The sequence below is a fragment of the Ovis aries genome, unplaced genomic scaffold, assembly GCF_016772045.2.
Source record: "Ovis aries strain OAR_USU_Benz2616 breed Rambouillet unplaced genomic scaffold, ARS-UI_Ramb_v3.0 scaffold_85, whole genome shotgun sequence".
Taxonomy (NCBI): Eukaryota; Metazoa; Chordata; class Mammalia; order Artiodactyla; family Bovidae; genus Ovis; species Ovis aries.
In genome coordinates this window covers 397,957-416,530 of record NW_024599827.1, presented here as the reverse complement: position 1 = coordinate 416,530, position 18,574 = coordinate 397,957, and positions in this window count along the sequence as shown.

Sequence of the window (18,574 nt, the reverse complement as noted above, 5' to 3'; positions counted from 1 at the left end):
TGTCAGATTTAAAAAGTTTCCTTTTATATCCCAATTTGCTAAAATTAAAAAAAGTCATGCGTGCGTAAAATTTAAAAAAAGGCATGCGTGCGTGGTCAATTTCCCAAATGTGTTTCTTTCTCACTTATTCGAGAAAAGTCTTTTCCACTTTTATGTTAATTTGGTGATGAAATTGTAAATGTTAAACCAAGTTGCATTCTTAGAATAAACCGAACATTTTTGATCCTTATTCATTTTCTTTTTCTTGTTTCACCGGATCATCTGATCTTCTAACATTTTGTTTTTGGTTTTTACATCAATGTTCATTGGATTATACACTCGGATTTTTTTTTTTTAGGTTTTAAAATCAAAGAAATGCTGGATGAAGAATAAAAGAACTAGAAGGTGTTTCAACTTTTCCCTATTCTCTGGAAAAGTTTGTGTAAGATAGGAGTTCTTGTTTAAATATAAAGAACTCTAGAAGCCATTTGAGCTTGGAGCTTTCTTTATGGGAAGGTTTAAAATTAGGCCTTCAACTTCTTTCAGGGTATCTACCAGGGTGTTTTCATTTTTTATTTCTCTTAGTGTCAGTTTTGACAAGTTGCATTTTTTTTCAAAGAACCTAAAACTTTTTATTGATATCTATGTTTTCTATACAATATTATCCTTTGTACTATCAAGACCAATTTGGTGATGCCGTAGTTTAAAAAACGTACTCGTTGGCTATTTAAATGACTTTCTTCCAAGCTGTTATTCACTCCCCCTACCTTGCCAAAACTGCAAGTTTTTATGTTCTCACTTCTCTATTTGAGTTAATTCATGACTTAGTGTTTTCTTTAACTGAACCACATGTCACTACTCAAAGTCTGCAGGAAGTTTCCAGTGCTCAACACCTTAACTACAGGCCTGCTCGATGTTTTAATTGGTAATGCCAGTCTCTTGATGCTTTGAAAATTTGGCAACTTTTATTTTTTTATTTTCAGTTATGTTACTTGGCCACATTGCACAAATAATGAACAGACTCAGGTGAAGCACAGACAACACAAATAGTGACAACCAGGCTTGGACACGTGCAAGTAATGACAACTACTCCAAAACAACGGTGTGTCTGAATATAATTTAACAATGTCACCGATCCCACTTTTAGAGCTGCTTGAAAATATCATAAAACAGATGAAATATGACAATTCTATTAAATACAGTGACACTTCTCAGTCTTTTTTTCTCTTCTGAAATCTTTATTTTCTTTTGAGTTTAAGGAAGAAGCTATCCATTATAAGACTGGAAAAATAGGATAAGCAACAAGGTCCTATATACAGCACAGGTAACTATATTCAATATCCTATAATAAACCATCATGGAAAAGAATATGAAAAAATATATAGGTATATATATGTGTGTGTATATATAACTGAATATAAGGTATATGTATATAACTAAATAACTTTGAAGTATCACAGAAATTAACACAACATTGTAAATCAACTATACTTCAATAAAATAAATTAAAAAAACAGTCAAACTAAAAAAATATGACTGGAAAAATAAATGAGTAAATTGTCTTCTAGTTGTTTGATTGTAACATACTTAATATAATATAATGAAATTTGTAATTTATTTTGAAGAATCATTTGTGGTAAGGATCTTATTTTATGTTTTCCCACATAGTCATACTAGAATATATCATGAAATACTGAACTATGGATGTCAGTGTTCCATATGTTTAAGATATTTGTCTTTTTTAATATATTTTCCATTTATTATTTTAATAGGAATCTAGTTGGGCAAGGTGAATGGAAATGGAAAGAGCTGTTCATTCAAATTTCCAACATCACAAGGAAGTTTCTGAGTGGTCAGTTCTTTGGACTGAAAATGAATTCCCTGTAAACCTTATTCACCTTGCCTGCTCCCAGAACCTAGAATGTGTTCTAATTTGGGTTGCCACAGAAACTTCCTCTTGTATCCACAACCCTATATGGCTTCTTTGAAAATTCCTGTGTAATGGGAGAATGAGATATGTCACCATCCACAATCATACAGTTCATCAACAGAAAGATCTCTGTGAGCCAGGCCTCTTGACCATGTGTTCCCTGCTGTGATCTATCCAGAGGCCATCCTGGTTGCCTCTTCACCTGTATTGGTTACTTCTAACTGGATTGGCTATTTCTTGTTCCTTTGTTCTTACAACATCTCTGCAGTAAATCCTATCATTAGGAGACAATTAGCTTTGATTAGGTAACAGTGAGCATTGTAAGAAGCGATATTTATATCACTAGGGCAAATTCAGGGAGATAGTGAGGAACAGGGAAGCCTGGTGGGCCACAGTCCACGGGGTCACCAAGAGTCAGACACAATGTAGCAACTGAACAACAACAACATGTCAGAGATCAGCCATTTTCCAGAAGGCTGTGTTTCCTGTGTCATCATTGACAAGACACTTGGGATGCAATCTGTGAATCAGGCCTTGGGTTTAGCGCTGGGGACATAGAAATGGGTCCCATAGACAGTGATCTGAGTCCAATCAGAGAAAATCTTCATTTACAGACTCCGTCATCTCATTTTCTACGAGAGGGCCTGCCAAGAATATCCTGGAGGGAAATGTCAAAGATATAGCAAGTACTCTTGCTGTGGGAGGGATTATGGTCTCAACTGAAAATGCTGTGTGTGCCATAAAATAGAAACCAAGGTGACTGAATTGATCAGGCGGCTGTCCTCTGAGCAGGGCAGTGGGCATGGTTCCATCCTGCAGAGATGAACAGTACTCTGGTGCTGACACTGTGGGCTTCTCTGGATCATTGTGCTGTTCCTTCCTTGAAAGTGGACCTTTTGGAAACAGATGGAGTGAAAGAGCTGATGTCATGCTTAAAGGAAGGGATACAGAGGTGAACATGCCCCCTCATCCCTGAGTTAGCTGGGACTTTCTGTTTGGAGATAAGGAAAAAATAACTCAAAATGGCTTAAACAACAAAAGTCAAGGTTGATGGTTCATGAAACTGGAAATTCCAAAGATGGAGAGACTTCAGGATGGGACTGATTTAGTTACTTGACAGTTTCTCAAGGACCCAGCCACTCTTCCTATATCTGCTCAACTCTTTGCAGCATCAACTTCAACTTCAAGGTGACTTCCCTTCATATCTGCAAAACTGTCTTCACTGTTCTGGGTTTCATGTAGATATACCATATACCTAAAGAAAAAGCATCTCTTTCAGTATGTTCTCTTTTTTCCTTTCCCAGAATTTCTCAGAAACCCCTTCTGATGTCTCATCAGGTTACCTGCTTGCTTATTTATTTGTTTTTGGCTGCACTGAGTCTTCATTGCTGCACGGAGACTTTCTCTAGTTGCGACAAGCGGGGGCTACTTTCTGATTAAGGTGTTTGGGCTTCTCACTGAGGTAGCTTCTCCCGTTGCAGAGCAGGCTCTATGCACATGTGCTTCAGTAGCTGTGACTCTCGGCTCTAGAGCACAGGCTCAGTAGTTGTGGCACATGGGCTTAGTTGCTCCGAGACATGTGGGATCTTCTCAGACCAGGTGTGGAACCCATGTCCTCTGCATTGACAGGAGGATTCTTAACCACTTGACCACCAGGGAAGTCCTCACCTGCTAATTTTAGATTAGTCCCTAAGGCTGGGGAAAGCTAAACATTGATTGGCTTAGGCGAGTTACCTGAATAAACCCTGTGATAGGGGAGAGGATCCACCCAGGGCACTGAGGGTTGGGTCAACTTTCCCCAAACTATAAGGGAACTGTTAATATAAAGGCATCAAAGAGCTGAAATAAAATTGGGTAGTGTGAGCTATTTCTGCTTTATTGACTATGCCAAAGCCTTTGACTGTGTGGATCACAAGAAACTATGGAAAATTCTGAGAGAGATGGGAATACCAGACCACCTGACCTGCCTCTTGAGAAACCTGTATGCAGGTCAGGAAGCAACAGTTAGAACTGGACATGGAACAACAGACTGGTTCCAAATAGGAAAAGGAGTATGTCAAGGCTGTATATTGTCACCCTGCTTATTTAACTTCTATGCAGAGTACATCATGAGAAACGCTGGACTGGAGGAAACACAAGCTGGAATCGAGATTGCCGGGAGAAATATCAATAACCTCAGATATGCAGATGACACCACCCTTATGGCAGAAGGTGAAGAAGAACTAAAAAGCCTCTTGATGAAAGTGAAAGAGGAGAGTGAAAAAGTTGGCTTAAAGCTCGACATTCAGAAAACGAAGATCATGGCATCTGGTCCCATCACTTCATGGGAAATAGATGGGAAACAGTGGAAACAGTGTCAGACTTTATTTTTGGGAACTCCAAAATCACTGCAGATGGTGACTGCAGCCATGAAATTAAAAGATGCTTACTCCTTGGAAGAAAAGTTATGACCAACCTAGATAGCATATTCCAAAGCAGAAACATTACTTTGCCAACAAAGCTCCGTCTAGTCAAGGCTATGGTTTTTCCAGTGGTCACGTATGAATGTGAGAGTTGGACTGTGAAGAAAGCTCAGTGCCGAAGAATTGATGCTTTTGAACTGTGATGTTGGAGAAGACTCTTGAGAGTCTCTTGGACTGCAAGGAGATCCAACCAGTCCATTCTAAAGGAGATCAGCCCTGGGTGTTCTTTGGAAGGAATGATGCTAAAGCTGAAGCTCCAGTATTTTGGCCACCTCATGCGAAGAGTTGACTCTTTGGAAAAGACCCTGATGCTGGGAGGGATTGGGGGCAGGAGGAGAAGGGGATGACAGAGTAGGAGAAGGGGACGACAGAGGATGAGGTGGTTAGATGGCATCACTGACTCAATGGACATGAATTTGGGTAAACTCCAGGAGTTGGTCATGGACAGGGAGGCCTGGTGTGCTGTGATTCATGGGGTCCCAAAGAGTTGGACTCGACTGAGTGACTGAACTGAACTGAACTGAGCATAGAAGAAGAAGTGAGTAGATGCTGAGTAACCACCAACAACCACCACACAATGCCAGGCACCAAGTAGAATCGAGTCCAAAGGAGACAGAAAATAACTGATCATTAACAGTCGCTGTATGGAACACCCCAGAGATTAGTAAAGAGACTCCAATTTAAAACTCAATGACCTTTCTTGTTTGTCCCTCCCTTGATTATTTTACCACCTCTATATCATGTGTACATATGTCCATGTCCATGTTCCACGAATAGGCACACACATATGCATATGTAGACCCACAAGATTTCTGCTGACTCCCTAGCATTCGAGGGACAAATTCACTCTCAATGCTACCAGTCATTTCAGGGACTTCCCCTGTGGTCTAGTGGTTACGAATACACCTCCCAATACAGGGAACTCAGTTTGATCCCTGCTGGGGGAACTAAGATCCCACCTGCCATGGGCCTACTAAGCCCACATGGCATGACTACAGAACCTGTGCACTGCAACGAAAGATCCCACATGCTGCAACCAAGACCCGACGCAGCTAAATAAATAAATAATTTTAAAAAGCCAACACTACCAGTCATTCCATATAGTTTTAAGGATGATTGCAGTTTTGATCAATGGCCTAATGCAATTGAATAACTGAACTAATTTGTGGGTTCTGATGGCCGAAAACCAATGACTTTCAATCTACCCCTCTCCCAATTTCCCACTGACATAATTATAAAAATATAGGAGATTCAAATTTTCAATAACGCTGGGAACCAGAAATATGATTAAAAACCTTATGAGAAGCCAGGAGGAATTTCTACTTTACTGAACTCAGAAGACGCGCAAAGTAACAGAGTAACGCTATACAGGGAAAAGGCGGTCAAAGGAAATTCTTTCCCCATTATAGAGGCTTTCAGTCTTTCCAGCTAACTCCTGGGCTACAACTCCTAATATGCTAAAGGAGAAATGAGAATCTAGTAACTGGAAAACCTATGGTATTAGTGCAAACAGGAGACTCTGTTTTTCATTTAGTGTTTCAACATGGAAATAAATATACACTGTTTCAGATTTAGAAAGTTGACCAGGCAGCTCCTTCTTCAGGTTAAGTAAATTGCGAATCCCAGGCAAGTTGGCTTGGAATAGGTAGAGATGTGCAGTCCCATGGAAGACACAGACATAGGGGAGGAAGGGGGCGGGGCCGGGGGGCAGAGCAAAACACCACACACATTCTATGAGCAAATATCAAGACTGAGATCTCTCTCTGATCAAAGGACTGAACATGTAAGAGAGAGAATGGGGGGACTCAAGAGGCCTGGGAAGAGTATACTTTGGGGAAAAAAAAAGTTATGATAGGAAAGAGCAGAAAACGCTTAGAAAATATCTAACTTGAGCTCCATAAACTTCAGGAAGCCGAGAATGAGCTAAAAACACAATAGACTTTGATGAAAAGAGAGATTGTTGTGATAAGTAAAGCTTTTAAAGAAACTCTCCCACTTCTGGGCATTCACACCGAGGAAACCAGAATTGAAAGAGACACATGTACCCCAATGTTCATCGCAGCACTGTTTATAATAGCCAGGACATGGAAACAACCTAGATGTCCATCAGCAGATGAATGGATAAGAAAGCTGTGGTACATATACACAATGGAGTATTACTCAGCCATTAAAAAGAATTCATTTGAATCAGTTCTGATGAGATGGATGAAACTGGAGCCGATTATACAGAGTGAAGTAAGCCAGAAAGAAAAACACCAATACAGTATACTAACACATATATATGGAATTTAGGAAGATGGCAATGACGACCCTGTATGCAAGACAGGGAAAGAGACACAGATGTGTATAATGGACTTTTGGACTCAGAGGGAGAGGGAGAGGGTGGGATGATTAGGGAGAATGACATTCTAACATGTATACTATCATGTGAATTGAATCGCCAGTCTATGTCTGACGCAGGATGCAGCATGCTTGGGGCTGGTGCATGGGGATAAAAAACTCAAATTTAATGACTTTTTAAAATGGTTGATAACAGATCTGGATGCAAAAAAATGTACCAATATGCACAGAATATTGCATTCCTTTTCAATTTATGTGGTTGTCAGAGTTGATTCCACATCCTGCACTCCTCCCGCCTTTGGACAGATGTTTTCAGTAGTTCAAAATTTATTTTTAAAATGTATATTTAGCTTTTTTTTAAGAGGAAAAAATTATAAATTAAGTTCCTCCTTTACTATTTTGGCTTTTCAAAGAAACCTAATGTTAATGAATGCCAAATGTACCATTGAAACTGCTCCAAGTGTTAATAAATCTGACTTTTAAAACTCTTGGCCTGTGCTGCCAATTAAATGTAGAGTTTAAGCTTTGGAAAGTTACAGGTGTATAGAGGAATTAGGTATACAACTTCATGAAGTTTTAGAATGAGTCTAATAAACTAAATATAGTATTGGGCATTAAAAATGAAATCATCAAATCAAAACTGATAATAGAAATAGTAAAGCAACAAATTGGGCTTCCCAGGTACCTCAGTGGTAAAGAATCTGCCTGCCAATGCAGGAGTCATGGGTTTGATCCCTGGTCCTGGAAGATTTCACACGCCACAGAGCAACTAAAGTCCGTGCACCACCACTCCTGAGCCTTGCCCTGGAGCACGTGCTCTACAGTAAGAGAAGCCGCTGCAGTGAGAAGCCTGGCACCACAACCAGAGTAGGCCCTGCTTGCTGCAACTAGAGAAAAGCCTGCATGCCAATGCGGACACAGCACAGCAAAACATAAATAAAGAGAGAAGATTAAAAAATTAATCCATTTGTTTACTTCAGACTTCTCCAAATCACTCTTTTGAAAGAAAAGATTAAAAAAAATATTCTCTCTTTTTGATGTGGGAGAAGGAGGTTAAAATTTCCAGAAAGTAAAATATCCATGAACTCTCTTTAAAAAATATTATTCCACAAAACCATGGAAGTTGGCCCAGAGATGAATCAAAATAAATAGAAATGTGGTTGTTACAGTATGGAAGTATTCACTTGCAGAATTAAATGAGTTAAATAGAATTGTTTTATATATATTTTGTAAACTAAATGCAAAAATAGAACAAATAAAATGGATAAATTAACATTCATTGTAATAGTGTTTCAAAAAATTCTAAGCATTCTTAACTAAACTGTGAAGAGAGTAGGCAATAGTCACAGATAGACTGGGACTTTCCTGGTGGTCCAGTGGTTAAGAATCCACCCCCAGTGCAGGGAGTGCCAGACTGATCCTGGGTCAGGAAGCTAAGATCCCACATACCAGAGCCAAGAAACCGAAACACAAAACAGAATCAATACTGTAACAAATTCAATAAAGACTTAAAAAAAGAAAGAGTCATAGACAGGTGATTGTGAACCAAATGTGTCATCTTATAGAGGAGTAGTGAAAGAGATTTTATTATTTATTTGATATTATTTATTTGTCTAATTGATAATGAATTAACTTCCCAACACTTTATTTCTGAACATTTTGAGATATACACTGAAGTTGAAAGAATTTTATAATGAACATCAATATCCTCACTACCTAGATTCCACCATTAACATTATACTATACTTATTTTATCACCTATCCATCCATCTGTCCATGCAAGAGGTTTTATTTTTGATTTTGATCATTAAAGAAGTATATTTTCAAGTAGTTTTACAAAATTTAGAAGTAATTACTGGTATGAATTTTTAATATTACCAATTTTAATAACATCAGGGAAGACAAAATAAATGACATGATATAAAACCATGAAAAACAATAAAACAGTAAATAAAATTGCACACGTTACTTGTAAAGTGAGGCGTACCTCCTTTTTCTGTGCTTCACAGATATTGCACTTTTGACAGATTGAAGATTCACGGCAACTGTGTCTAACAAGCAACCTTTTTCCAACAGCATTTGCTGACTTCGTGTCTCTGTGTCACGTTTTGGTGATTCTCACATTATTTCAAACTTTTAAAATGATTAGTTCTGGTTGTTATGGGGAACTCTCATTAGGGATCTTTGGTGTCAATACTACAACTTGCCAAAGGCTCAGATGATAGGATTTTTAGCAATAAAATATTTTGAAATTAAGGTATGTGCATTGCTTTTTTAGACATAATACTAGTGCACACTTAATACAGAACAGTGTAGCGTAAACACAAATTTTATATACCCTGGGAAGCTCCAAAATGTATGTAACTTGCTTATTGCTATGTTCAGGATTCAAACCCATGATATCCCTGGAGTATGTCTGTATCTATCCAAGAAAGGAAAGATGAAGACAGAAAACCACAAGAGTAAAACCAAAATGTTTGGCTAGTTGATGTTGTTCCTGTTCAGTCACTAATTCGTGTCCGACTCTTTGCGACCCCATGGACTACAGTATCCCAGGCTCCTCTGTCCTTCTCTATCTCCCGGAGTTGTGGGCTAATACACACAGGTAAACAAAAAACGCAAACATCTCAAATAAAAGACTGCTGTAAAAGTACTATGTAATTAAGAATTAAATGTATAAAAGCACTTAAATTAATGGAAGTTATTTTATTTTGAGAAAAAGTACAAGCTTCCCTACACACATAAGGATATATACATGCGTATCACTGACATATAGTGCGAAATATTTGGCATAAGGTACACAAGAAGACAAATTTTGTAAGCTAGGAGAAAAGGAAGACTTGAGCACAGTTTTTTACATTTCTGAAAGATCAAGTAGCCAAACTAAGTGAGAATATAGAGAATCTGGATAATAACATTACTGAGCTTAATTAAGTAGACCAAACTGGAATTTGTACCTTACAAGCAGTTGAATATGCTTTGGTAAGAGTTCACTGAACAACTATAAATGTAATTAGATCTCAATGAAAACCTTAACCCCTTTCAAATGGGAGAAATTTTATAGTCCATTTTCTGTGATCACAAATGTCAATCACACAGACCAAAAATTGAAATCACCTAAAAAAATAGTCAGCTTGAATCTGTGATTTCAAACATCTCAGAAAAGAATGAAAATTAGAATTCTCCATATCAGACATAAAGGTGTTGTGGAAGCAATGATAAAAGGAAGGTTTTTGGCTCAAAAGTGAAAATAAATGATAGGAATGAGAAATGAATTCAGTTGATCAAAGATTAAATCCAAGTTTGAAAAGGAAAGATAAGCTAAATCTGATGAAAACAGGAGGAAGAAATAATACAGAAATACTTATTGTACTTCCTAGATATTGCATTTTTATAAATGGCAGGTTTGTGGCAACTCTATGTAGAACAAGTCTGTTGGCACCACTTGCTCACTTCTTGTCTGTGTGTCACATTTTGGAAAACCTCACAGTATCTCAAGCTTTTTAATTATTACTGTATTTTTATAATGATCTGTCATCAGTAATCATTGGTTACTATTGTGAGTATTTTGGGGGTACCATATAAGGTGGTAAACTTGGTAAATGTGTGTGTTCTGACTGTGCCTTCATCCTGCTGTTCTCCATCTCTCTCCCTCTCCTCAGCCTCCTCATTCCCTGAGACACAACAATATTGAAATTATGTGGATTACTAACCCTACAATGACTTCTAAGTGTTCAAGCAAAAGGAAAATTGCATGTCTCTCACTTTAAATCAAAAGCTAGAAATGCTTAAGCTGAGTGAGGAGCCAGGAGAGCTGAAAAGCTAGGTCTCTGGCATCAAATAGTAACCAAGTTGTGGATACAAAGGAAAAGTTCTTAAAGGAAATTAAAAGTGCTGCTCCAGTGAACACATGGCTAATAAGAAAGCAAAACAGCCTTATTGTCGATACGGAGAATGCTATAGTGATATGGATAGAAGATCAAACCAGTCGCAATGGTCCCTTAAACCAGAGCCTGATCCAGAGCAAGGCCCTAATGCTCTTCAATTCCATGAAGGCTGAGAGAGGTGAGGAAGCTGCAGAAAGAAAATCTGAAGCTAGCAGAGGTTAGTTCATGAGGCTTAAGGTAAGAAGCCACTTCCATGACCTAAAAGTGCAAGGTGAGGCAGCAAGTTCTGATATAGAAGTTGTGGCAAGCCATCCAGTAGACCTGACTAAGATAATTGATGAAGGTGGGTATACCAAACAGGTTGTCAGTGTGGCTCTGCCACCAAAAGATTATTACTCACTGAAGGTTCAGAGGATGGCTAGCAATTTGTTTTATTAAAAAGTATTTTTAAATTAAGGTATGTAAATTGGTTTTAGCCATAATGGTATTGCACACTTAATAGAATGCAGTATAGTATAAACATAACTTTTTCATGAACTGAGAAACCAAAATCTGTGACTTGCTTTATATCTAATGTTTGCTTTACTGTGGTGGTCTGGAACTGAACCTATGATATTTCCAAGGTCTGTCTGTATTAAGCCAAAAATCAACAATTAAAAGACAGTAAACTATGGAAATTATAAAGAAATTAATCTAATCTCATTCTTTTTAGGTGAAGGAAGAAAGAAAAGAATATAGAAAACTTTCCGTGTAATTAGAAAAATAAATCTAAGCAACTCAAAACAGCCTAATTTTAAGGAAAGTATACCCATAAAAATTTACATTAGAAGTGAAGTTCTGAAAGATAAAATAACTAAAGACTGATTTCCAGTGATGCCAACATTTACACTTAAATCAAGAACTTGTGGGCCTGGATGGATGGTTTTGTTGGTTGGTTTCATTAAATGTACAAGAAACAGAACAAGGAAATATATGGAAAGTTTTCTTATTCCTGTGTTAATAACCTTAGTAACAGAATTGAGATGATGCCTACCTCAATACAAAAAAATAGATAGTTCAGTTTGGATTATGAAAATAAGCAAAAACTCCTGATTATAAGACTAGCAAATTGAGACTAGCATTCTATGAGTGAAGATGAATTCATGACCAAATTAACAACATTCCAGAAATACAATAATGATTGGATGTCAGAAATATTTTACTATAATATGTATTCGTAAGTCAAAAAAATACACCTCTCAATGGTAGCAAAAATGACATTTGTTAACATTTAAATTCAGTTACTGTTGAATAATAATGAACTAGTAATAGAAAATTCTTCTTCAGTATTATCAAGTTTCTATCTTAATTGCTCCCTCTCAAGCCAGGAGTCTTAACTTTTAGTCCCACACAGAGCCACTTAGTGACAATGGCAGTGAACTCTGCTGGCAGAGAATATTAAGCCCTGTGTGAATACAGGGTAGGGGCTTCTGAATTTTAGAGGAAGTTAATACTGGAACTAGCCAGAATCACACAGAGCATTTTACCAATACACACCGATCCATTCTTGATGGGCTTCTTTGCCCCTGTGACTGTTGATCAGGAAGGAGAGGAGCAGAAAGATGGAGAGGCTGCTCTTTAAGGTCCTATTGAAAAGTAATGATCTGATTCCACTGAGTGACTTCCTTTCAGTGAAAACAGATGTGCCCTTTCCTAGGCGAACTTGAAGAAATGCAGACTAGAACCAATGACTTCTACAGGAAGGAAAAGAGGGAAAGAGCTATTATGTATTGAGCTTCAGCAAAGTGACTACACAAAGAAGGCTGACTGCCAAAGAATTGATGCTTTTGAACTGTGGTGCTGGAGAAGACTCCTGAGAACCCCTTGGACAGCAAGGAGATCAAACCACTCTATCCTAAAGGAAATCAGCCCAGTGAATATTCATTGGAAGGACTAATGCTGAAGCTGAAGCTACAGTATGTTAGGCCACCTGCCTTGCAATTGGAACAGAGCTTGCTTGTTTTTGTTCTCTGTCATGTTTGACTCTTTGCAACTTTATGGACTGTAGCCCACCAGGCTCCTCTGTTCTTGGGATTTTCCAGGCAAGAATACTGGAGTGGGTAGCCCTTTCCTTCTCCAGGGGATCTTCCCCACTGAGGGACTAAGCCCGAGTCTCCTGAATTGCAGACAGATTCTTTACCATCTGAGTCCCCGGGGAAGCCCCTTGAATGTTTGTAAAATCTCCCCAGATGACGTCCTCATTTTGAATGTGAGGCTCTATTTGCACCCTTAATGAGACACTTACCTGCACATTGACTGCGTTCTCTAAGCTTAATATAATTCCAAATTCTTTGAGAGCAGACATCACGACTCACGTCTCCTTGTCTGCTGGTGCAGGTAGGTCCATTTACCCCAAATTGTCTATCTTCAGCCAGAACCCTGGTGGGAACTGGAAATGAAAGGTGGAATAAACGTCAGTCCCATCAGACAGATATAACTGAGGTCACTCAAATGTTAGGACCGCTGGGATCAGATGCCAAGGTGACTAGGAAACACCTCATGGAACAGAGGCTGCAAAACTGTGCCTCACATATGACAGATGCTTGCCAGGTGGACCAACCATGAAAGGACTTTCCAGGAGGGGGAGCTGTGTGGACAAAGCACTGAGATGGAAAATTAAAAACTGCAGGTTCAAGGAATTGCAAGCAGGTCAGTGCAATTGGAGTGTGGGTGACATTCTGGAGAATTGTAAGACAGGAACCATACCATGGCCATGGGGGGTGAACAGTTTCCACAGGAGAGGGGCTTGGCCAGATTTGTGTTTTAGAAAGATCTCCTTAGCCTGGAGGCGGATAATGGGTTTTGGAAAGGGATAAAACTGAAGGAAGGGAGACCACTTAAAGACTGCAAAGCTAAGGTGGGTGCTCTGGGAAATAGAAGAATGTAGGACAGTATGATTTTTTTTTAATTGAAGTTTAGTTTCTTTACAATGTTGTGTTAGTTTCTGTTGTACAACAAAGTGAATGTATATGTAAATATACATATAGCCACTCTTTATCACCGCAGATCACTGAGTAGAGTTCCCTATGCTATACAGTGGATTCTCATTAGTTTTCTATCTGATTGACTTTTTTTTTTTTCCAGTGCTTGTTTTAGTGGAATGTTTGTAACATGAATCATTGAGCACCCAGTATGGACTGGATATTACGATCAGCCTTATACATGTGACTCTGATAGAAAAGGACCATGATCATCTCCACTTTACAAATAGGAAAACTGAGGGTATAGAGAGAATAAATAAGTTGCCCAATGTCATCCAGCTACTCAGTTTCAGAGCTGGGATTCAAACTCAGGTGGTCAAGCTCCAAGAGCCGGTCCGCTTACCCTCTGAACAGCATAGTCCGTGGAGAATGAAACTTGGGGGAATCAGAGTTGGGGTGGTGTCCTTCAGCTGTAATATTTCCAGGTAATGAAAACCAGATTAAGGGCTTCCCGGGTAGCTCAGGTGGTGAAGAATCCGGCTGCAATGCAGGAGACCCCAGTTCAATTCCTGGGTCAGGAAGTTCCCCTGGGGAAGGGCATGGCAGCCCACTCTAATAGTCTTGCCTGGCGAATCCCCATAGACAGAGGAGCCTGGTAGGCTGCAGTCCATAGGGTCACAGAGAGTCTGACACGACCGAGTGACTAAGCACAGCACAGCAATGAAAACCAGACTGAGATGAAACCAAGAGAATGGGGAAATGACATTGTGGGAGGATGTGGAACTGGATTCATAAACTGTGAGCTTAGTCCAACCAACACCAGGAAATCTGTTTTCTTTTTACATTTTAATTTTTATTGTGGTAAGATATATGTAACACAAAGTTTACCAGCTTAACCACTTTTAAGTGCACAGTTCGGTGGAATTAAGTGCATTCATATTGTTGCCTAACCATCACCACCATTCATCTCCAGAACTCTTTTCATGTTGCAAAACTGGGACTTTGTACCCATGAGACAGTAACTTTCCCTTCTCCCTTTGCCTCAGCTTTTGGTGACCAACATCATACTTTCTGTCTCTATGAATTTTACTATTCTAGGTACCTCATATAAGTGGAGGGCTTTCCAGGTGTCACTAGTGGTAAAGAACCTGCCTGCCAATGCAGGAGACATAAGAAATGGGGGTTAGATCCCTGGGTTGGGACAACCCACTGGAGGAGGGCATGGTAATCCTCTCCAATATTCTTGCCTGGAGAATCCCATGGGCAGAGGAGCCTGATGGGCTACAGTCCATGGGGTCACAAAGACTCTGACACGACTGAAATGACTTAGTACAAGTATAAATGGAATCATACAATATCTGTCTCTTTGTGACTGACTTATTTAGTAAGATGCCCCTAAGTTTCACCCATGTCATAACAAGTGTGGGAATTTCCTTTCTCTTTCAGGTGGAAGATATTCCATTGCATGGAATAACCTTTCCCATGTTCACTTTCAACTTATTTGTGTCTTTGGACCTAAAATGAATATTTTCTAGACAGCATATAGTTGAATCATATTTTTTCAATCCATTCTGCCAATTTCTGATTTTTGATTTCTCTGAGAGTGTATTCCATTTATATTTAAAGTAATTACTGATAAGGAGAGAGTTCTGTCATTGTACAATTTGTTTCCTATATGTATAGCATTTTTGTCCTCTTTTTCTTGCATTTCTGTTTTCTTTTGTGCTCAGTTGATTTTTGTAGCAAATCATTCTAATTCTCCAGTTTCCTTTGTATATATTTTACAACTATTTCCTTGTGGTTATAATGGGGGTTACATTTAACATCCTAAAGTTACACAACTCTAATTTGAATTTATACCAGCTGAAGCTCAAGAAAATATAAAACCTCCTTCAGAGCTCTGTTCCCATCTCTTTCAGTCATTTTTGTCATAAAGTTACAGTTTTATACATTGTATTCCAAAAGGGTAAGCTAACAAGTGATTTCCATGGGGTCGCAAAGAGTCAGATACAACTGTGCAACAGAATTGACTGAATGACTGAATAAGTGATTTTAGAAATACATTAGTCTTTTAAATAATGTAGAAAATAAAAAGCAGAGTTACAATTCATTGTTACAACAATTCTACCTTTTAAAATTGTCCATGTATTTACCTTTACAGAAATTTTTATTTTTTCATATGGCTTTGGGTTACTCTCTAGTGTCCTTTCATTTCAACCTGCAAGACTTCTTTTAGTGCTTCTTACACAACAGATCTAGTGGTAACAAACTCTTTCATCTTTGGGAATTGTCTGATTTTTTGTTGAAAACTGGACACTTGAAGCTAACAATGTGGTATGAAAGTCAGAATTCTTCCCTTTCTCTAGGGCTTGCTGTTTTTATTTTGCCTTAAAAAATTATTGTAGGCTCTCTTAATGTTGAGGTGTAAACTTAAAGGTCTTCTCACTTCTCTTCTGAGCCTAAACCTTTCCCTGGGCATACATAGTGACTATAATTTCCACTGTAGACACCTGTTGCCTTTGAATGATCTAGTCTTTAATGCCTGGTTCCCTAAAGGAGAAAAAGAGAGAAATGGACTGGGGAGGGGAAAGCCAGCCTTTAAAATCCTCTGGAAGTTACTTCAGTAGGATGGAAAGGAGCTTACAACAATGATGGGGGTGAAACAATGGCTGCATGCTTCTGTTTGCACCTCTGTGATCAGAATGGGCAGCTGGTGATCAGAACATGGATATCTAATTTGGGGAGAACGGGGTTCTTATTGTTCACTCTGACTTCTGAAAACTTCATGCCAACTACTCTAGGAATAGGTATACAGTGGCCTGCCATGGGACTGGAGAGGAGATGGTGGCTATTAAAGACTTACAAGCTGAAATTGACAAGACATAAGTGTAATTTAGTGCTTCCTAGGAGGCTCAGCAGTAATCAATCCACCTGCCAATGCAGGAGACCCAGTTTTGATCCCTGGGTTGGGAAGATCCCTTGGAGAAAGAAATGGTAACCCACTCTAGTATTCTTGTCTGGAAAATCCCATCGACAGAGGAACATGGTGGGCTATAGTCCATGGGGTCGCAAAGAGTTACGACTTGGTAACTAAACAACACCATCAAGTGTAATATACCTTGCAAGCCTTCTCCCATAGAAGTTGCAAGCTCTCAGTAAACTCCAGAATTTCAAAATAGTTACAACAGACAAATTCTTCCAGTGCAATTGTTGCCTAGATGGGAAGACAGATTCTTTGTTCTTCCTACTCTACCATCTTCCCAGGATCCAGCAACTCTGTGTTGATGCACTTGTGTCCATCAGCTCTTGAATGCCCTGTGGAGGAAAGTGATGGAGCCACTAGCAGATGCCTGGCCTGTAATAAAGGCACGTTCACAGCTGAAGGTTTAGTTTTGTAAACTTATCCATTGTTGACACAATGGATGTTTTATTGTTGCTTTTACTGGAATTTTGCACAGATAATTGTTTGAGATGTAGAAATTCTGATTTGTTATGAAAGCAGAGATGGGACACAGCATGATTAATTTCAGTGGATATTGTACAAGTCCTCTTCCCCCCACCAATGGATATATTTTTCCTAACAGAATATATTTCTGCATATTTCTCCTCCTTCTTTTACAGTTGTCCTGTTTAAAACCTAATTCTAAATTCTTAAAAAATTCAGTGGGCCAATTCGTTCATATTACTTATTTTTTAAAGGAAATTGCTCTGTTAGATGTCCAAATCAGCCCAAATCTCTGTGCACAGAGGCGTGATGTGGGTTCTGTGGTGCCCAGGAAGCTCCTGAGAGCTCTGTATCTCGAGTTCAGTCAACTTGGCTCATGAGCAGCAGAGAGAAGGTTTTTGAGCCTCAAGGTAGCTTTAAAAGCTTCATATCTTAAAAAATCCAATTACTACTTTGAGTGAATGGTGGTGTTAAATATAGTTGCTCCCCAATAAAAGGTATAAAAGCATCCCTTAATTGGAATTGAAAGCAGACTCCAAAAAATTCATCTTGATTAGAGCTGGGGGTGTGGGTGGGAATTAAATGAGACTAGTCTCCTTAGTTTCTTTAGTCTGATAAATGTTTATATCTATAACTGCGCAACATATTTATACACATAAAGATATTTATATCTATTGTTTAGGTGTATCAGAGAAGGGATGTTGCTGATGTTGTTGCAATCAGCTGCTTTCTGGCAATTTCTAATCAAGGGCAAGGTGCTAACGCCGCAGGCTTTGTATTTTGTGCTGCTGTGAACATTAGGGACTCCGACCCTAAATTTTAACAAGACTTGAGCCCTCTCAAAAGTCCCTGATGCTGGGAAAAATTGAGGGCAGGAGGAGAGGGGGGCAGCAGAGGATGAGATGGTTAGATAGCATCACTGACCCAATAGATATGAATTTGAGCAAACTGTGGGAGATGGTGAAGGACAGGGAAGCCTGGTGTGCTGCAGCCCATGGGGTCACAAAGAATTGGACATGACTTAGCAACTGAACAACAACAACAACAACAACAACAACAACAAAGAGCTCTCTGGAACTGAGAGATACTGCACCATGTAACAAAAGTCCCAAATTCCCTTTTGCGGAAGGGTGGCACACTGATCCACTGATGTGGTTGATTTTCCAAGGTGATCTTTCCCTCTTTTTTGTCTGAGTCAGGTGCTGTCTCCAAGAATGGTGGCTTGAGAGAGTTGGGGGCGGGGTTGCTGGACAGATGGCTTTTCTTCTTAGTGATGCATCGAATTTAAGGCTGCTGGAGATCAAAATGAAGCTCCATGCTCAAACTCAGGCATCAGAGAACCTGCTTGTTTACACTGTGAAACATAGCTCAGAGTAACACTGAAAGGGCAAACAACCAGTCAGAGGGGATGTGGCACTCAGCAGAACTGACCTGGGGAATCCCTTACCAGCCCAAGTAACCTTAGATGCACTGAAGGAAGGGTCAGGACATTCCTGCCTGAATCTCACAGAGCCAGGGAATCAGTCAGTTCAGTTCAGTCGCTCAGTCGTGTCCGACTCTTTGCGACCCCA